General features: G+C 47.8%; 1 protein-coding gene across 2 annotated transcripts in view; it reads right to left on the bottom strand.

Annotated features, from left to right (window-relative positions):
- Positions 1-22,202, bottom strand: part of LOC147665960 (copine-5) — a 1,339,740-nt gene that overhangs the window by 2,920 nt on the left and 1,314,618 nt on the right. The gene's annotated exons all lie outside the window — the stretch shown is intronic.

The following is a 22,202-nucleotide window of genomic DNA, read 5'->3' as shown; positions in this document are numbered from 1 at the left end:
GCAACACCTCATAGAGGGGCTCTTTAGAGGAGATCTTTTTCCAACTGCCGTATGGATGAAGTGCGGGTATGGGGCCAGGATTCAGGGTAGACGTGATTATGTAAATTAAAATAAAGCTAGTGGTACCAGGAACGCTTTATTCAGAAGGGCCACTGCTTTAGTTAAAAACAATTTCCTAGAGGAGAGTAGTGGAAAGTGATGTTTCCCGCTCTCATCTGGAATGTGTTACAGTCCGGTCAACATGTTTCTCGCTACTCTAAAGTTTATTGAGCGATTCTTCAGGACCAGGGGGACTAGTTAGCAAGTATCTAGAAATGTATGTAACTGTCTACACTGTTACCACGAAGTATGGTGTATGTAAGCTCGTTTGGCTACCACACTAGTGGGTGAAGGGGAGAACAATATTATATTACCCTTCTCCAGGTTGTGATTGTTAATACCTGTTGGAGGAAAAGGGGAGAGCATATCACAAACAAATTATAACACGTTGCATCAATGACTGTAATACTTGTGTGTACCACATGCTAATGTGAGTCATGCGTGTCATAACATTATTACACAAGTGTGTCAAGCACTCTCAACAGTGGGAATTCAGTGGGAGTGACATGTGAAGGTAAAAACCTTGTGTTTAAGAGAGAATACCCAATTGGTATTCATTGCACGCAGTTATTCACAACTCACCTAAAGTTAAAAATAATCAGACAAAGACAGTGTCCAGCGGGTAAAGCTTCAGGGAGATCTTCCACCACAATGCTATATAGAGGAAGAAATCTCAATGGTATGCACAGAAATATATGGAGACTGTATGGTGTTTACAATCTAATGTCGATGTACTGCATAGATATACACAGACTACCGTGCAGTTACTATCTAATGTTTGTGTTTTGCTAAAACAAAAACTATGAGCAATAATGGTTTGGTTTAAGATTCGGAATATAATTCCCCTAAAGTAGGTGTGTCTAGAGGGCTTGGTTTGAGGTTTTGAATATATTTCCCCTACACTTGGTGTGTCTGTGTCAGTACTCAATGTATTGTTTGTGGCTTGAGTACCTAAGGGGTGAGGAGGTGGTCAGCTCATTCGGACTGGATAGATTGAGCCTTGCTCCTGATATTTAGCGCGGTAAAAATCGGGTCATTAGATCGGACACGACCGTTTGTTAAGTAAGTATTCTACCTGGTGTAGTTTACAGTAAAACCCAGCGTGCATGATCTATGGCCGGTATTTCGGAACCCCGTGTGTGTCCAATTCTTAGTGCGAAAAGACCTCATTAAATTATGTGCCTAGTTATGGAGTTTTTCAGATTCGCGGCGTGCAGAGTATCTTGCCGGCATTAAGGAACCCCATGTATGTCCGTTTTCGAGTGCGGTAAATACCCCGCCCGCACACGCCTACCGCTGATTGTTGCATATTGTCGGGGCTCAGTGCAGCTTTAAGAGTAAATGCCGACGGGATATAATTTACTTAGCATGTATGCTTGAAAGTTTTTGCCACGTGACTATCTTGTGTGTCCGTTTTGGAGTTCGGTAGATATACCGCCCATATATGCCCACCGCTAACTATTGTATATAGTTGGTGCTCAGTGCAGTGTTAGGAGTAGAAGCCGGCGGACTACAATTTACTTGGCGTGTATGCTAGAACATAAAGGCGCGTGACTGTCTTATGCGTACGGCACATTATTAAATAGTTGCCACTTACTTGGTGAATGCCTGAGCTTCGTTACACGCACCTACCCATCGCCACTGGAACCGGGTGGAGGCAGTGGGGGGGGGTTGTTTTTGTTTTTAAGGGGAAGTGACTACGAACATGATTGGTTCGTGATAATGGCAGCCATATTAGAGTGGCTAGTGGTGGTAAACTACATGTATTCAAACACTCCAGGTCTCTAATCATAGCCTCTGTTTTAGATCAGTGAGGTTTGATATACGATTTGTAAAAAGATGGCGTAGTGTTAAAAACGAACTATGGATAATATAATTAGGATCAAGTTCTGGAGTTAGTGCCACATGTTCGTGTCATAACTTATTATTCCAGCTAGGATCAAACAGTATAATCGTGTTGGTTCAAGCACTGGCATTTGATTATTTAACAGCTTAACAGAATGGAGATGCCTGTTCGATTTAGTTGTAGATGTTGACATACTGGTGAAGGGTTGGATCCAGTATTATATCTTGCAGTAAGAACTGCTTCTGCCATATTGGAGTGGTGTCGATCTGTTTACTATGGGAGTCCTACTGTTGGGGTGTATTGCCTTGTAATGGTTAGGGTTTTGTTAGGTTACACCCTATAATTAGTAACACATTTGTGGACAATCAGAGTGGAGGGGGTTACACCAAGATTATTAATAAGGAGTTTGTAACCCAAGGTCTTTGGAAGGAGGTGTTACTCTTTTGATAATTTGACAGTATATGCATAGTGATAACTGTGGGTTCAGCGAGTTCAGCGATCATGTCAGAGGCTAGCCCAGGGTATATCTTCATTCAGGCCCTTGCTGTTGGAGGACAATCTATGAATCCAACGCTGTTCTTTGTAGAACAGCCCTTCCTTTGATGTCTGTTGACTCGCTTCGAGGATAAGCCATTGGAGAGAGTCTGGGGTGTGTTGCATTTCTAAAAAATGCCTAAACATTTTGGTGTTGCTTTTTTTACACCTGAAATTGCTTCGGTGTTCAGATATCCTAGTTTTTACATTGCGTGTCGTCATACCTATATAGTATAGGTTGCAAGGACATATGATCAAGTAAATGCAATTCGTGCTATTGCAATTTGTGTGGCCTCTCATTTCCCACTTGAATGTATCAGATAAGGTGATGTATTTGTATTTTTTAGTGAGAGGGCACGCCGTGCAACCACCACATGGGTAGTGTCCAGTGACTGGTGGCAGGCTCCATAATGTTACTTGTCGGTTGGGTTCATTTTTTGTCTTGGGTTTGGTGTGAATAAGGATATCTTTCATGTTCCTTGACCTTTTGAAGGCGAACCTTGGTTGGTCTATGTTGAGGGTGCCTGTGTTAAGAATAGACCAATGGCGTTTCACAATTTTCTTTATTTGGTTGGATACTGGTGTGAAAGTTGTCACGCATGTCATAGGTTGGGCAGTTGTGGGATCTCTTTCTCTTGGTTCAATTAGGCCCTCCCTGTTGTTGTTCTGTGCTCTTTTCAAGCTTCTTTTTATATCTCTAGTGGGATATCCTCTTTCTCTCAGGTTCCTTGAAAGGATAGCAGATTCAGTTTTGTAATTGGCCATGGTACTACAGTTACGCCGTCTCCTGAGGAATTGCCCAAACGGTAAGTTAGATCGTAGGGCTTTTGAGTGATGGCTATGGTAATGAAGCAAGCTATTGCGGTCAGTACTTTTCTTAAATAAAGTAGTACTGAGGGATCTCCCTTCCATACATATCTTTAGGTCAAGGAATGCTATGTGATTTCTTGAGACAGTTATTGTAAAAAGATCAGGATGTCGTCTGTGTAACGTTTCCATAACTTTATGTTCTCATGGAAGGGATAAGTCAACGACGATATGTGGGTCTCTTCAAAATTTGCCATGTACAGACATGCTATACTGGGGGCTACCGTGCCCCCCATGCAAGTTCCCTGTGTTTGATGGTAGTAGGTTCCCTTGAATTCAAAATAGTTCTCAGTAAGAACATTTTCTGCACATTCCATTATAAAGCTGATGGGCGTAGCAGACGTTCATTCAGTTTTTTCAAGAGCAGTGGCCATAATACCTAGGGAGGCCCTCTGAGGGATGTTGGTGTAGAGGGCCTCAACGTCTAGGGTTATGAGGAAATCAATAGGTTCGGCCTCACTGTAATCCTGTAGTAGACGTAGTAGATCGGTAGTATCCTGAATATAGGAGGGTATTTGTTTTACAAGGGGCTGTAAGAAGTGGTCACAAAATTTTGAAAGAGGTTCCAATACTGAGTCTATCCCTGAGACAATAGGGCGACCCGGAACTGGAGTAACCCCTTTGTGTATTTTGGGCAGCATATAAAAATACGGAACCCTCGGGTTCTTTTTTACAAGAAACTCCGCCTCCTTTTTACTAAGCCAGCAGTGACATTCCACTGACTCCACCATGCTCACAATTGATAGTGCGAGTCGTTCTGTTGGATTTTGGGTGATAGCCTTGTAGTATTTTGTGTCATTGAGTTGTCTTTGACACTCTATCTCATAATCCACCGTGTCCATTATCACAGTGGCGCCCCCCTTGTCGGCTTGTTTAATTGTTAGCAACGGGTTGCTGGATAAAGTGTCAAGAATGTTCCTTTCTTCTTTAGACATATTGCTATATGTCGAGATGTTTGTTATATTGTTAATGTCTCTCAAGACTGCTTGCTCAAAAGTGAGTACTTCACTAGGCACCATGCCGCTATGGGGGTGAAGGTAGTGGCATTGTGTAACCCGGAGTCCTCGATGGGTTCGTGTGGTTTCCCATCAAAGAAGGCGTGCAGTCTTATTTTTCTGAAGAATTTTTGTAACTCGACAGTTTGGAGAAAGTTGTCAGTTCTAGGTGTCGGGACAAAGCCCAGCCCTTTTTGGAGGACCTTCTCTTGGTCATCTGTTAGCTGGTGTGAAGAGAGGTTTACTATGAGACTCATGTCTTGCTCGTTTTGCTTCGGGTGTCCATCCCTTGAGGTGTCGTGTCCTCCCATTGCACCCGTTTGTCGGTTGCGTTCCCTCTCTTTCGCCCTCGCCCTCTGTCTAAAAAAGGCTGGTTACCTTGGGGGGCAAATTGAGGAGGGTACTGTGGTCCAAATTGCGGAATGACATGTGGGAATTGTGGATATTGCCACATTGGGTGTCCTGGGAAAGGTAATTGTGGAGGGGGGTGTGAGTATTGCCCCCGTCTCCCACCTCTTCCACCCCATCGTGGACATGCTTGCCATTCGTCCCCACTGGAATTACAACTCAATGACACAAAATACTACAAGGCTATCACCCAAAATCCCAAAATCCAACAGAACGACTTGCACTATCAATTGTGAGCATGGTGGAGTCACCGGAATGTCACGGCTGGCTTAGTAAAAAGGAGGCGGAGTTTCTTGTAAAAAAGAACCAGAGGGTTCCGTATTTTTATACGCTGCACAAAATACACAAAGGGGTCACTCCAGTTCCGGGTCGCCCTATTGTCTCAGGGATAGACTCAGTATTGGAACCTCTTTCAAAATTTTGTGACCACTTCTTACAGCCCCTTGTAAAACAAATACCCTCCTATATTCAGGATACTACCGATCTACTACGTCGACTACAGGATTACAGTGAGGCCGAACCTATTGATTTCCTCATAACCCTAGACGTTGAGGCCCTCTACACCAACATCCCTCAGAGGGCCTCCCTAGGTGTTATGGCCACTGCTCTTGAAAAAACTGAATGGACGTCTGCTACGCCCATCAGCTTTATAATGGAATGTGCAGAAAAAGTTCTTACTGAGAACTATTTTGAATTCAAGGGAACCTACTACCATCAAACACAGGGAACTTGCATGGGGGGCACGGTAGCCCCCAGTATAGCATGTCTGTACATGGCAAATTTTGAAGAGACCCACATATCGTCGTTGACTAATCCCTTCCATGAGAACATAAAGTTATGGAAACGTTACATAGACGACATCCTGATCTTTTGGTCAGGAAACGAAGACTCATACAAAGATTTTTTTGAATGGATAAACGGTCTAAATCCATACTTGTCCTTTACCATAACTGTCTCAAGAAATCACATAGCATTCCTTGACCTAAAGATATGTATGGAAGGGAGATCCCTCAGTACTACTTTTTTAAAGAAAAGTACTGACCGCAATAGCTTGCTTCATTACCATAGCCATCACCCAAAAGCCCTATGATCTAACTTACCGTTTGGGCAATTCCTCAGGATACGGCGTAACTGTAGTACCATGGCCAATTACAAAACTGAATCTGCTATCCTTTCAAGGAACCTGAGAGAAAGAGGATATCCCACTAGAGATATAAAAAGAAGCTTGAAAAGAGCACAGAACAACAGGGAGGGCCTAATTGAACCAAGAGACAGAGATCCCACAACTGCCCAACCTATGACATGCGTGACAACTTTCACACCAGCATCCAACCAAATAAAGAAAATTGAGAAACGCCATTGGTCTATTCTTAACACAGGCACCCTCAACATAGACCAACCAAGGTTCGCCTTCAAAAGGTCAAGGAACATGAAAGATATCCTTATTTACACCAGACCCAAGACAAAAAATGAACCCAACCGACAAGTAACATTATGGAGCCTGCCACTAGTCACTGGACACTACCCATGTGGTGGTTGCACGGCGTGCCCTCTCACTAAAAAATACAAATACATCACCTTATCTGATACATTCAAGTGGGAAATGAGAGGCCACACAAATTGCAATGGCAGAAATTGCATTTACTTGATCATATGTCCTGCAACCTATACTATATAGGTATGACGACACGCAATGTAAAAACTAGGATATCTGAACACCGAAGCAATTTCAGGTGTAAAAAAAGCAACACCAAAATGTGTAGGTATTTTTTAGAAATGCAACACACCCCAGACTCTCTCCAATGGCTTATCCTCGAAGCGAGTCAACAGACATCAAAGGAAGGGCTGTTCTACAAAGAACAGCGTTGAATTCATAGATTGTCCTCCAACAGCAAGGGCCTGAATGAAGATATACCCTGGGCAAGCATCTGAAATGATCGCTGAACTCGCTGAACCCACAGTTATCACTATGCATATACTGTCAAATTATCAAAAGAGTAACACCTCCTTCCAAAGACCTTGGGTTACAAACTCCTTATTAATAATCTTGGTATAACCCCCTCCACTCTGGTTGTCCACAAATGTGTTACTAATTATAGGGTGTAACCTAACAAAACTCTAACCATTACAAGGCAATACACCCCAACAGTAGGACTCCCATAGTAAACAGATCGACACCACTCCAATATGGCCGAAGCAGTTCTTACTGCAAGATATAATACTGGATACAACCCTTCACCAGTATGTCAGCATCTACAACTAAATCGAACAGGCATCTCCATTCTGTTAAGCTGTTAAAATAATCAAATGCCAGTGCTTGAACCAATACGATTATACTGTTTGATCCTAGCTGGAATAATAAGTTATGAAACGAACATGTGGCACTAACTCCAGAACTTGGTCCTAATTATATTATCCATAGTTCGTTTTTAACGCTACGCCATCTTTTTACAAATCGTATATCAAACCACACTGATCTAAAACAGAGGCTACGATTAGAGACCTTGAGTGTTTGAATACATGTAGTTTACCACCACTAACCACTACAATATGGCTGCCATTATCACGAACCAATCATGTTCGTAGTCACTTCCCCTTAAAAACGAAAACAACCCCTCCCACTGCCTCCACCCGGTTCCAGCGGCGATGGGTGGGTGCGTGTAACGAAGCTCAGGTATTCACCAAGTAAGTGGCAACTATTTAATAATGTGCCGTACGCATAAGACAGTCACGCGCCTTGATGTTCTAGCATACACGCCAAGTAAATTGTAGTCCGTCGGCTTCTACTCCTAACACTGTAAATGTAAATGTACAGGAATTTATATAGCGCAAATCACCGAACGGTTTCTAAGCGCTTGCTTAGGGAACCCGTCCTGGTATTCCCCTGTGAGATAACCCCGGCAGGGTATCCGCAAGGTGAAAGCCAGGCATCCCGCCGCGAGGGGCCGTTGTGGAGATTAAGCAAGCTATTGCCCAGAGTTGCAGAGTGTGAACCCGTGAATCGAGTAGGCACCGGAGCAAGAATTGTCGAGTCCATGGACATTTTAGGACTCAAGACCCCGCCAAGCTGGGAATTGAACCCTGGTCCCGGGCTGACCTTTGCTTCCAGGTCTCCTCTAACCAGTGAGCCACACTTCTCCACAACACTGCACTGAGCACCAACTATATACAATAGTTAGCGGTGGGCATATATGGGCGGTATATCTACCGAACTCCAAAACCGACACACACGATAGTCACGCGCTGAAAACGTTCAAGCATACACGCTAAGTAAATTATATCCCGTCGGCATTTACTCTTAAAGCTGCACTGAGCCCCGACAATATGCAACAATCAGCGGTAGGCGTGTGCGGGCGGGGTATTTACCACACTCGAAAACGGACATACATGGGGTTCCTTAATGCCGGCAAGATACTCTGCACGCCGCGTATCTGAAAAACTCCATAACAAGGCACATAATTTAATGAGGCCTTTTCGCACTAAGAATTGGACACACACGGGGTTCCGAAATACCGGCCATAGATCATGCACGCTGGGTTTTACTGTAAACTACACCAGGCAGAATACTTACTTAACAAACGGTCTGTGTCCGATCTAATGACCCGTTTTTTACAGCGCTAAATATCAGGAGCAAGGCTCAATCTATCCAGTCCGAATGAGCTGACCACCTCCTCCCCCCCTAGGTACTCAAGCCACAAACAATACATTGAGTACTGACACAGACACACCAAGTGTAGGGGAAATATATTCAAAACCTCAAACCAAGCCCTCTAAACACCCCTACTTTAGGGGAATTATATTCCGAATCTTAAACCAAACCATTATGGCTCATAGTTTTTATTTTAGCAAAACACAAACATTAGATAGTAACTGCACGGTAGTCTGTGTATATCTATGCAGTACATCGACATTAGATTGTAAACATCATGCAGTCTCCATATATTTCTGTGCATACCATTGAGATTTCTTCCTCTATATAGCATTGTGGTGGAAGATCTCCCTGAAGCTTTACCCGCTGCACACTGTCGTTGTCTGATTGTTTTAAACTTTAGGTGAGTTGTGAATAACTGCGTGCAATGAATACCAATTGGGTATTCTCTCTTAAACACAAGGTCTTTACCTTCACATGTCACTCCCACTGAATTCCCACTGTTGAGAGTGCTTGACACACTTGTGTAATAATGTTATGACACGCAGGACTCACATTAGCATGCGGTACACACAAGTATTACAGTCATTGATGCAACGTGATAATTTGTTTGTGATATGCTCTCCCCTTTTCCTCCAACAGGTATTAACAATCACAACCTGAAGAAGGGCAATATAATATTGTTCTCCCCTTCACCCACTAGTGTGGTAGCCAAATGAGCTTACATACACCATACTTCGTGGTAACAGTGTAGACAGTTACATACATTTCTAGATACTTGCTAACTAGTCCCCCTGGTCCTGAAGAAACGCTCAATAAACTTTAGAGTAGCGAGAAACATGTTGACCGGACTGTAACACATTTCAGATGAGAGCGGGAAACATCACTTTCCACTACTCTCCTCTAGGAAATCGTTTTTAACTAAAGCAGTGGACCTTCTGAATAAAGCGTTCCTGGTACCACTAGCTATATTTTAATTAACATAATCACGTCTACCCTGAATCCTGGCCCCATACCCGCACTTCATCCATACGGCAGTTGAAAAAAGATCTCTGCTAAAGAGCCCCTCTATGAGGTGTTGCCCGTTTGGTATTGCACCGCCGACCCAACGAGGAGCATGCCCAAATGATGAAGCATGACACCTGAAAGGGTGTGTGAGGGCATTAAATCCAACAAAATGGAATCCAAGGGTGACCATCTGGCTACCCTGTTCTAATCCACTTGCACTATAGACTGTATCTGTACCTTTCTCTTTCATGAGGAACAACACGACAACCTTTGTATATACAACAAAGAAGCTACCATTCATCTGCTGGCATTAGGTTCAGGAAACGAGGCATAACAAAAAGCTACCATTCATCTGCTGGCATTAGGTTCAGGAAACGAGTTACAAAAAAGAAGCAACCAGTGCTTTACATGGGCCGGTACTCACAGGTACTCAGTACCGGCACTTCTCATTTTTACCGAGCTGATTACCAGCACTTCTCCACTGCCAAGGAGATGACCGGTACTCAAGAAATGTAAGCTCATTGCTGCTAGTGCTGTAGAGCTTGAGGGAGTCAGAGTGGAGCAGATCTGTTGGGCACTCTGACATCCAAAGTGCCTCTCTAGCCCTCAGCTGAGCCACCGCTGAACCATTCAGCAGTGGCTCATTTGCATCATGCACGGGATGTTCAGGTGTTGGGAATTTCACCATCCTGCTGTGTCTGACAGAGTAGGCTCCCATCCAGGCCCTGCTCTGTCACTCACATTTTTTTTTTAAATATTATTTATAACGTTTTTATGAAGGTAGGTTCAATACAGCAATAGCATACAAGAAGGCAGTTCCATGCAATGTTACAGTGCAAATTAGCAAGGTACAGTTTGACATAGGCATAACAGTTACCGTGAGAAAACTAGGAGTAACCTAAAGACCATAATGCGATGGCCTGACCGGCCAGGACCCCTCAGGAACATGTTCCCACTGGCGAGCGGGCTTAGAGAGGGACGGGCCCCTGAGGCTTAGGTGCACAGGGACAACCGGTGGAAGAAAAAAAGAAAAAGGAGGGGCTCAGCATAGACCAGCACCGGCAGCCGCCGCATGCCAAAGACCATCGGGGAGCGCGGGAGAGGCAATAGCAGGAACAGGGGGATGCAATGGTGGGGGGTGTAGGATCCCAAGTGGCCCAACCGCTTGCAGGGGAGAGAAAAATGCAATCCTTCCAAGGGCAGCAAGAACACCGGGTAAGAGAGGAAATGGGGCTACGCAATGACCGCCTCCATGGCCGCCGCGGACGCAGGGTCGGTGGGGAGCACAGGGGATGCATTTCCGCCATGGGAGGAGCGGGACAGGAGTAGGTGACCAGGGGGCCCCAGATATCAAGAGGTCTAGATCTGGAAAGCAACAGATCCCAGAATTTCGAGAGTAGCGACTGACAGCGGGAGGCATCCTCCAGCCAATTCGCCACGGTGGGGAAGGCCTCCGGCCCCAGCACATTGCCACCCTACGCCTGGCTAAGACCAGCAGCATCGCAATTAGACGGCGGGAAGCATCAGGGCATGGTTTGACTAAACTGAGAAGGCAGAGAAGGGGGTCCGGTTCTACAGCCGCACCACTAATTTCAGAAATAGTGGAGCAGACCTCCAACCAGAATGCCTGCACCGTCGGGCAGAGCCAAGCCAGATGAGCGAAGTCCCCAGCAGGCGAGGAGCATCGTACACATGAGTCCTCAGGAGTGAGCCCTAAGCGATGAAGATGCAATCGAGTGCGGTAGAACCTGTGCAGAAATTTGAAATGGACCAAACGAAGCCGGAAGTTCTGGGAAAGTTTGGTGGTTTGGTTACAGCAATAAAGCCTGTTGGCGTCCGAGATATCCACGCCAAGGTTCGCACTCCACGCCGCGCAAGCTTGCGTCGATGAGAGAGGAGAGGATAGCAGGGTGGAAGCATACAATCTGGTGGCCAGCTTGTGCGGGGAAGAGGAAGTATACACAAAATCCAGAGCCAGAAAGGTGGGTGGAGGGTGCGGAAAGGTTGGGTGCAGTTTTTGGCAGGTGGCACGCAGCTGATAATAAAGGAGCGTATCCATCAAGGTAGGGGATTCTGGAAGGGAGTAGAAGGAATTTTCGGGGTACAGATCAGCAACAGTCCAAAAGCCCCGTAGCGCCCCATGTCGAGACATACTAGAAGATTAAAGGGATGGGAAGTCCGGATGGTCAGTGATGGGCATGGCCTTTGCATATAAGAAGGAAAGACTAGCGAGACGGCACAGCGACGCCCGCGCCCAATGCAGTGTCTCCACCGTATACACCTCAGGGTGTACCGCAGGGGCAAATAAGGCCATAGACTGAGGCCAGGGGGAGGCAACGTCCAGTTCAACCGCAACATGAGGCTGATAGGGGGTGGGATGCAGCCAAGAGTGAAGAAAACTAGCCTGAGTGCAAAGTGCGTATAGTCGAAAGTCAGGCACGCCCAGTCCGCCAGCCGACATGGGCAAAGTCAGGATGTCATAAGCAATCCTGGGTTGCCGCCCCACCCAGACCAAGGACACGACTAAAGAACCTAGCCTGCGAAAGAAATAAACGGTGAGAGGGATAGGTATGTTAGAGAAGAGGTAAAGAAATTTAGGGAGGACCACCATTTTGGCTATGGCTATGCAGCCAGCTAAGGACATCGGTAATCGGCTCCACAGGGGTATCTTAGACTCAAACCAGTCCACCGCACAGCCAAAATTAGACCTCCAAAGCTCGCCCGGGTCCCTGCTCAGCCAAATGTCCAAATAACGCATATAGGGCCGGACGCCCACTCAAAAGGAAAATCAGATACGAATGGGAGGGTGGCGTCTGTCAAGGGGAAGAGCACGGATTTACTCCAATTAACCTGAATGCCCGAAAGCCCGCCGAAACGAAAAACCTCCCGCACCAGGGGGCTGAGATTATCTTGAGGGTGGCGCACGTAGAGGGTGACATCGTCGGCATATATAGAGACCAGGAGGGAGTGGGACGAAAAGCCAATGCCCCTGTGAGTATGATGTTGTCGCAGCCGGGCAGCTAGGGGTTCCATGGCAATCGCAAAAAGCATGGGCGATAATGGGCACCTGTTCTGACATGGTTTTTGGCTCTATTTCGGAGTGATGAAGACTTTAAGCTTGCTCACATCTATAGTCTGTATTCTTACCTTGTGTTGGCCCTTTTAAGCCCTTTCTTCCAGACCTAGAAGAGGATAGCTGCTTTATATGATGATAGATCCCTTATTCTTGACTCTAATCCATCTATTGCCTATTGGCTTTGACATAATTATGTGTTCTTTGTAGTCCTGACTTTATATTGCATATTGGTATGGTTTGTGTAGGTACTCTGACAGAGCTAAGGGTTATTTCATCCTTCTCAGGCCTACAAGGCCCAGAACTAGAGAGACTCCATTTTGCTTTCTATCCCTGCAGAGCTGAGATGCTTGAAGGGTAAAGGTAATGTTTATAGTTAAGCCTGTTGTCTGCTAGGGGAAAACCAGCCGAGACTGGTTCTTATCGGAAGAATGTGTTTGTCTCCTGGGCCCAGACGTAACATGCGGATGCGCACTGCGGTTGCGCGAGGAGCCCTGGAGCTGGCACAGGAATTCGGTGGGAGGCAGCCCTCTGTTGGAAATTTCCATGATGGAAGAGCATTCTATATTAGTGAAGTGTAAAGGCGGAGTTAGTTAGTTGAGCTGGAGTTGCAGAAAGAGCTTGAGCTGGAGAGAGTTCGAGCGAGAAGGAGTTGAGCTGGAGTTGCAGAGTCAGTTGAGTTGGAGGAGCGGAGAGAGTTCGAGCTGGAAAGAGTTTGAGCTGGAAGCAGTTGAGTTGGATTGAAGCAGAGGAGAGGAGTGGAGTTGCAGAAGGAGTGGAGAATCAGAAAGAGTTTATGTTGAATTGGAGCAGAGGAGAGGAGTGGAGTTGCAGGAGGAGAAGAGACAGAAGATGTTTGGGACAGAGAGAAGACAGACAAACAGTCAGTGAGCTGGAACTGAAGGAAGCAGTCAGAAGCAGTTACTTATCAGGAGGAGTTGTGAATAGCTGGAGTCTGAAGTAATGCCTTTTAGAAGAGACTGAAGTTATATCGTGGATTAATCTGTGGGAGCAGCTGGAGTGAATTGGACATTGGCATGGAGACAATCAGATAGAGTGAAGAAGCTAGTGGAGCGAACGGTTATCAGAGCGGCAGAAACCATTAGACTGAAGTTGGAAGGTGGAGAGAGTTCGTCGGGGAGAGGAATCCAGTGCAGAGTGATCAGCGCAGATGTGTGTCCAAGAGTGCAGGAGAGGATCTAAGACGAGCTAAGGCACAGACGAGAGAGGAGCCCAGATGACAGCTAGAGCAAGACCTCATACCCCTCAGGTGATATCTTTCTGTATTTCCAAACATTAACCTTGTCCTTATACTCTATGTCTAATCCCTTTTCTTTCAGTGGTGTGTTACAGTTCCTGTTAGTTACAGAGACCCCGCAGATCTGTGTATGTGTCTATTTCCATTCTATTGTTATTGTAATAAAGATACCCCAGTTCTTAGTGAACCAGTGTGCATGTGTTGTTCTTATGATAGAGAGCGTTTAAATCAGGGAATAACTCTTGCATACAGTGTGTGTCTCTTGTTCTTAAAGCACAGGTAACCTTTCCTTCTAGTCAGGTGTTACAGCCAGAACAGATGCTGCCCCTGATCCGGTAAGTAGCCACTGAATAATTAGGGAGAGAGAGAGGAGCCCTTGAGCTAGGGAAACATTGATACACTAAGTGATTCGGCCATTCCATAATATTATTGTAGCAGTGAACCTTTAGTGAATAGTGAGAGAGACTTCCCAACATAGAGAGAGAGAGGGCTGAAGGTATTCATAGGAAAGTGATCGTCGTTGGTAAGCGGCGTTAAAGAGAGCATCAGGTGGAAGCCTGATGTGTAGGTCCGCCGGATTGCGGATCGGGCTGTGAGTGAGAGAACACTGGGGGGGATACCAGTGTGTAGGTCCGCCAGATTGTGGACCGGATTGTGAGGAAGAGAGCACTAGGGCTGCAGCCTAGTGTATAGGCACGCCGGATTGTGTGTCGAGTGAGCACTGATGGTGATCAGTGTGTAATGGTAAATAATCAGAACTGCCCCAGGGTAGATTAGTCTGGACCCATGTGGTCGCGAGACTACGAGGTATGAGTGTGGTGTAGGGCATGGACGTCCTTAGTAATCAGTGAGTATTCCTAGTAATCCCTATAGATTTAGTGGTGTTTCTAATGATATGAGCTTGTATATTGCGAGTTCCCCATCCTCAGGTAGGTACCCAGGTGCCTGGATAGATGGGTCCTGAGGAGGGAGGTGGTTACGTTTTGGCCAGGTTGGTGGTGCTCTGGTGAGCTGGTTCTATCTGGTCTGAGAATCTGGTCATAACAGCACCCCTGCCCAGTGCCACGAGCGATGTTAATAGGGTCCGTTACTGGGCCATTTATGCGAAGCCGGGCAGTGGGACTGGAATATAAGAGCTTGATATTCGGCAAACAGTGGGCACTGAAGTCCATGCGCGACAGGACATAAAAAAGGAAGGGCCACTCCAGCGTGTCAAACGCCTTCGTGGCGTCGAGCAAGGCGGCCACAGCAGGAAGATCAGGATTAATTTGGTGCAAAACGGAAAAAAATTGTGCAAAGGTTATGGGAGGTTGCTCTACCGGGGATAAAGACAGATTGGTCGGGGAGGGCAATGGTGGGCATCAATAAAAGAAGACGGGAAGCGATCAGTTTGGCAATAATTTTATTATCTATGTTAATGAGGGAGAGGGGACGGTAGGAATCACACTGGTCTGCAGCTTTGTCTGGTTTAAGAAGCAGGGTAGACGAGGCTTCGCGAAGAGATGGTGGAGCACGCCTGTGTCGAATGATTCGTTAAACATGGCTGCCAGATGTGGAACAAGGGTGGAGGCGAAAGTTTTATAAAAGGAGTCTGGCAGACCGTCAAAGCCCGGCGCTTTGTCACTCGGTAGGCTGCTTATTGCCGCTAATATTTCCTCCTTCGAAAACGGTTTGTCAAGAAATTTGCGATGGTACTCAGCAAGCTAGACGAGAGCAATGGAATCGAAATACTCCTCCGAAGATGTGGTGCGGTCAGGCCCACCATCACTGAGGGCTGTAATATAAGAAGCGGCGCACGGTGGGCGCAGAAGGTTGGTATGGGTACGCCCGGGGAGGTCTCCTTCCCCGAAACGGCGGGCCCGTCCCTCCCTCCCCAAGAAGGACAGCTCGAGGCCGGCCCCTTCCGAGAAATCCGAGTGTTTCTGCCGCAGTCGCACCAACGCGTCGGGGCTGGCGCCGCTCGCAAGAGCGGCATCCAGGTCTCAGATCTCCCCCGCCAACTCAGCCAGTGTGGACCGGATAGAGCGCAAAACACCAGCTTGCTTAGAGATGTTTATGTTTATGCAATTTTTATAGCGTACAACTACCCAGGGGTGTCTCGGCGCTCAGAATACAGAACCATAGCTACAGCAGGCAATAACTGAACAAAATATTCCTTCCGTGGAGTAAATGGAAACAACTTCCGAGCAGCTGGCAATGGTGAGTTATGCCCAGGCCTTGAAGAACTGCTTGAAGAGTCCACTCTTGTTCTCCTCAGACACGATCTGTACCTGCGTAGTGCTGGAATATTTCATTTGTGTGATGAACTCGTTGGCCATGTCCAAGGACTTCTGCCGTTCTTCCTTGTTGGCCTTCTTGATGCATTCGCCCGAATAAATACTTTAAACTTTAAACCCTTCCCAGAGGGTAGAGGCAGAGTCAACAGAGCCCACGTTGAGCTCGAAATAGTTAGTGATGGCGGTCTGGATTTCAGCACAGAAGACAGAATCCCGAAGGGCAAAATGAGATAGGCGCCAGGCGAAGGATGCTGAGAATTGGGAGGACGAATGAGAAGACGGACCGGTGCGTAATTAGAGAGAGTGCGGGCCATATAGGTAGCATCGATAGTCCAGGACAAGACGTCTGGCGAGGTGATCCATAGGTCAATCCTTGACCAGCAACCCCTCGCACCAGTGACACAAGTTCCCTCTCAGGCACCAGGGCGGAGGTGCCGCCAAACATCAAAAAGCGAATTGTCCAATAGAATAGAGGAGAGAGCAGTTGCCGCACGCGGGTGGGAATGGTAAGAACCCGATCGGTCCAAATCTGCGGAAAGGGTAACATTAAAATCCCCACCCCAGATCACGGCCGCAGGGCCCCAGGAGGAGATCAGGTGTCAGATGTTGTGGAAGAACCCCTGGTCATCAGAGTTCGGGCCGTAGACCGCTGCAATGGTGACAGGCTGGGCAAGCAATAAACCATGCAGGATGACATACCTACCATCCGGGTCGATAAGGGTGTGAAAGGTCTGCCAAAGGAGGCCGCGGTGCAGCAGAATGGAGACCCCTCTAGCCTAAGATGAGCAAGTGGATGAGTAGGCCTCCCCCCGGTAGCGCGCGCTGAGCCTAGACGTTGAGCTGGGGAGCAAATGAGTCTTCTGTAAAAGACAAATATCTATGGAGTGGCGCTGAAGATGGGCATGTGTCAAACGAGCTTTGCGGTGGTCATTCAGACCGCGGATATTCCATGTCCAGAAGGTCAAATTAGCCATTGGAAAGGAGGAAGCAGACAGCGCGACCTAGAACGCACAGCAAGAGAATGAAATCGGCGCCAGCACCTTCGACAGTAGAGGAGACAAAGAACCTACGGAGGAGCGCGGGTATTTTTGTGACACCCCAGGTAAATCGACCCTCCCAGAGGGGATGCCAGTGCGCAAAGGAGATAGAGGGGACTGGAGGAGCTACATGTAGGTCGGAGCGATGCTAATGGTAACCTGTAAAACGAAAAACGCCCCTGCAGTGAGCCAAGAACTAGACATGGAACATGGCACCTTACATCAAGCACAGAAATACATAATCGCAAGCAGAGCACAGTATTTGCAATGGAACGGGCCGTGTCAAAAGATAGCAACAGGAATACAGCACAACAAAACCACAACCTCGCTAGAGGAACAGAAACACCCACCCACCTCCCACAAATCGCAGACTGGGGTCCGCACAAAACATGTCAATCAAAATGACCCTCAGTGTTCAACCACTCCCCACCCATTCCAACCCCCGAATGAGGCTGAGAGGACCCCCCACCCCACCCCAGGGACCCAGAACTTGGACAGGGGAAGCAAGCAACAGAAGCTGGAATCCTCCCAGGTGGGGCATGGCAGGACTCGGCGGACACCTGCGGCAAGGCAGGGTGGCCAAGCTCAATCAGATGGCAGCATCGTTAAAAAAAAAAGGGGAATAACGAAAATAGTATGTCCAGACTGCATGATAGTCATGGAAGTGAGCGATGACAGAGACCAGCTATGGCAATTTACAAAAGGAGCCTAGAGAGGAAAGAGAAAAGATCACAGTCACTTGTGTACAATAACCAGTAATTGAGGCCCCCGCAGATGGTAGAAAAAGGGGAATAAACCGAGCGTGCACAGAGTTCGTGGCCAGCATCCAAGCACAAGGGTATCATAACAGTGTACAAACAGACCAATCAATCATTGTCAATCAATCATTGTCACTTAGGTGATTAGCGGCTTCATGCATAGAGCTGGAGGGGGAATTTCTGGATTCCTTGTCTTGGCGCTTGGCGAAAGCAAGTGCCTCCCTCGGATGGGGGAAGACCAGTATCTTAGAGCCCTGGCGGACCCTCAGCTTTGCTGAATAGGCTAGGGAGTAGGATACCTCATGCTTCTGAAGGATTCGCTTGGCAGGTAGAAACTCCCTCCTAGCAGCCTGAACAGTCATTGTGTAATCTGGATAAAATGAGAGGGTATTGCCCTGATGTGTGATGGTGCCCTTGTCCCTTGCGGGCCGGAGGATGGCGTCACGGTTGGGGAAGTTCAATATCTTTGCAACTATGGAACGTGGAGGCATACCAGGGCGGGGCCGCGTGCCGAGAGAACGGTGAGCTCGCTCCACGACAAAGAAAGGAGAGAGTACGTCTCCAAACAGCTCCCGGATGAGGTTTTCAATGAAGACCTCCATATTTGATATGTTGGTGGATTCAGGAAGGCCCGTAAGGCGGAGGTTGCTCCGACGGGAGCGAGCCTCCAAGTCCTCGTTTTTCTCTCAGATGATGGCAAGGATTTTATCCATTTGGAGCAACTTCTGTCTGTCCTGGGTAGCGGCATCCTCTGCATCAGAAACCCTAGTTTCGACATGGAGGAGCCTATTGTCATAGGAGTCCACCCGGGCCTTCACGGAGTCAAGACGTGCGGGAAGTTGTTCCAGTTGTGAGGCAATGCCAGTTACTGCCGATTTCACCTATAACATGATCGCCTTAAGGTCATCATCTCGACCTGGAAAAGTGTCCGGGGCACCGGCAGAGTCCGCACCGTCTTGACGTGAAGACTTGCGTAGTTCAAAGGCGATCCTGGGCTGTTTAGTGTCCGACTTCCCCATGGTGGAGCCAGGCGCCACAGGACCACCAGGCACCGAGGGGAGGACAAGGCCCCAGATGAAAGGGAGATCACGGGAGGTAGCTGCCGGAGATATAGAGATAAGGGCGTTGAGAGCACCAGCGGAGTCACAACCCTCGCAGTGTGGAACGGCAATGCTGGTAAGTGGGAGGTGCACTAGTTCAGGGGAGCTGCCCACGGCCAGCCAGCAGCTTCAAGGGAGCGCTCACAGCGCCGAGACCCCCGGGTCGGGCCTGCAGGTAAGGAGAGAGGGCCCAGTGCCTGTTCGCATGTGAGTGGAACGATAACCCAGGTTAAAGGTACCTCCGACCGCAGGAGGCTCCAGCATTCAGGGCGCTGTCCCCCGGACCCGGCCAGGCCTCAGCAGGAGAGCACCAGAGTTGATGGCCGGAGGAGGAAATGTGGAGGGAGAGCTTCCAAAGGCGACGCGGCCCCCAGCCTCAAAAGGAGCAAACACGAAGGAGAGTCAGAGGCATAGGGCGCCGGAGGAGCCGTCCACACCCGTCCACCACCAACTGAGGAAAATCACCACAGCAGCAAGGTCCAGGCAGAGAAGACGTCACATTTTTCAACCGGGGCAGGGAGTCGCAGCACACAGTCCAGGTCGCAGCAGGAAATCACTGGGTCGACCCGGACTGCGGGCCGGGACTAGGCCTGGCACCTCTGATGTAGGCCAGCCCAAGACGTCCAATGCCCGTCCCCCCACGGCAGGAGTAACAGGAGGGAGGGTGAAGGTAGGAGCGGCCAAAGCCGTGCACCGCAGCCAGAATGGAGCCTCTCAGCAAGACGGAAGTCCACCACGGCAAGGCCGGGAACCCTTCCGGACCGGGCAGCACAGCAGCAGGGAACGCAACATGGCCACAGCCAACACCAAGCCGGAGGCCCCCACCCCGATTTCAGCCCGATGGTGGGCCCCCAGCGCGACCCGGCAGAGGCTTAAGGGACGCAAGAGCAGCGCCCGCAGAGGGGTGAACTCAATTGGGGAGGGCAAAAGGAAACCGCCACACCGCCGCCCAAATCAATGCGGACCCGCACCCCCAGCGGACCCAACCCAAACCCAAGGCCGTGGCCGAGGTGGGCGTCAGGCCCCAACCAGGCCACAACTCCGCAGGACTGGGCCCGGCAGCAAGAGGCCCCCGACTCCCTCGGCGAACCGTCCCCCCCCCCCCCCCCCTGCAGGGCGCGACTCACCGCGAGTCAGTTGGCGATCCGCTGCAACCGGCCCCACAGCACCGAGGTTGCCCACCGGCAGCTCCAATAGGCGAATTCAGGCAGGCCCGGGGCACGAGGCCCAGCGCCAGCCTCGGGGATCGGATCACCGCGCCAGCCGTATCCAGAGCCACCGGAAAGATCACAGGCGGATCCCCACTCTCCAGCCAGTCGAGAGAAGGTAATTTTGTGCAGTAAGGAAGGCGATTGCTGCAGGATTATGCTGGATAGAGAGCTTGACCGGCAGAGCCCACTTAGAGTGCAGCCATCTTGCAGCCGGCCAAGCCACGCCCCCCACTCTGTCAATCACAATTGAACTTTCGCTGGCGCTGCGAAGTAACTAAGAAATAATCCGAAGTGAGCCTTTTGTGTATTTGTCTGCATATGTGTTCGTATTTGCCTGATATTGTGTAAGTTTGTGGGAGAAATGAGATCAGAGAGGAAGAGTATCAGGACACTCAGGGGATATTTAAAAAGAAATGTGTGAAATACTTGTTTCTGTGTGTATGTGTGCGCACTCTACAAGATATAAGGATTGCACTTAAGGCAAATAAGTAGGAAGAGAATTGGATTAGGAAGCTGCAAATATTGCAAAAACAAGGAAGCATTAACATTTCGGGTTTGCCCTTCGTTTCGTGTAATAAGTTAACTCCTTTATTTATATTGATACATTTTTCACATGTTTTGGTAGATCCTGCAAGTGGTGTGGAACTCATTATTAATGATGCTATGCCAGGGTCTCGTTGGTCCTGGGACGCACTGATTTTTTAGCCTGAAAGTGCTAATCGTACTGTAGATGGCTTGGCTATACTCATAGTTTACAAACCCCTTCCATAATGATTTAGGGCAGGGCTCTAAGTGGACCGGGTGTCACCAGTGCTTAGCACCGGCAGTTTTTTAAAGGAGGGCTCGAAACGGGTCTCTATCGGGCTCTGCTTTGTGCCCTGGCAGAGGAAGTCTGTTTTTTCCGGACTGCAGTGAAAGCAGGGACATCGATGTGCGCGCTCACACTGCTCACTTCTCACTAGTGGAGAAGTGACGGCATGACGTCATACCAGGTGAGCTGGGAAGGGGAATGGAAATCCTTTAAAAAGAGTCATTTTCTCTGTGGATTTCTCTTCTCTTTTTTGGGGGGGTGGGGAGTTTAACAGCTTTATTAAAATATAAGAACAAGGGTACAACTACAGCATGGATTAAAAATAATCATAGAAACGTAGTACAGATATATCAATGTTGTGATAAGAATATGTTATAAAACAATAAAACTAATTAACAATGAGAAAAACAGTCAAAATGGAGGAATGGACCATATTATTTTAACATTTTTGATATTTCTATAAAAGGACACAGAAAAATAAGAAAGAAAAAGGGAAGGGAAACTCTCTTTTGAAACTCAGGATCAGCAACATTGTCGTGGCATCAACAGGGCTTTAAGTGGTAGCTTTTTCAGTATTATATACAAGCCATAGTTGCTGCTTATTTATCGAATTCCGAGAGAGAGCCTATTCAGACAGTTAAAAGGAAAAAAGAGCAATGATGCTAACACCCCTCGTTTTATAACCACCTTTTCCAAGGATTCCCATCAGATCCATCGAATCATGGTTCGTCACTGGAATATCCTTAAGACAGATGGGGTAATAGGGAAAAATCTATCCAGTCACCCGAAAATCACTTACAGAAGAAACAGGTCCCTAAAGGATGTTCTGATCCACAGTCACTCTGACTCTATACCAAGAACCCCAAGATTGGGAAACCTAACAGGGTTCTTCCCCTGTCAAAACTGTAAAGCTTGTAAGTCTAACTCTAAAGTGAGAACATATGAAATTCCAGGAACATACAAAGTCAGAAAAATCAACACATTTTTAACCTGTACAAGTCCATTCTGTATATATTGTCTAGAGTGTCCATGCAAATTACATTATATTGGCAGCTTGATAAACCCGGTCAAGAAGAGAATCTTAGAACATGCCAGAGCAATTGAACATAGTGACCCCAATTATCCAGTTGCCAGACACTTTGCCTCAGCACATAACAGTGATCGTAATCTTTTGAAATTTTTCTGCTTAGACCAGGTCCCCCTAAAAGAACGGGGAGGGGACAGAGAGATGCAGTTGCGGAGACTGGAGTCTAGATTTCTTTTAGACCTCCA

The sequence above is a fragment of the Lissotriton vulgaris genome, unplaced genomic scaffold, assembly GCF_964263255.1.
Source record: "Lissotriton vulgaris unplaced genomic scaffold, aLisVul1.2 SCAFFOLD_285, whole genome shotgun sequence".
In the NCBI taxonomy this organism is placed as follows: domain Eukaryota; kingdom Metazoa; phylum Chordata; class Amphibia; order Caudata; family Salamandridae; genus Lissotriton; species Lissotriton vulgaris.
The sequence above is the reverse complement of the archived record's forward strand: the minus strand, read 5'-3'. Positions and strand labels throughout refer to the sequence as shown.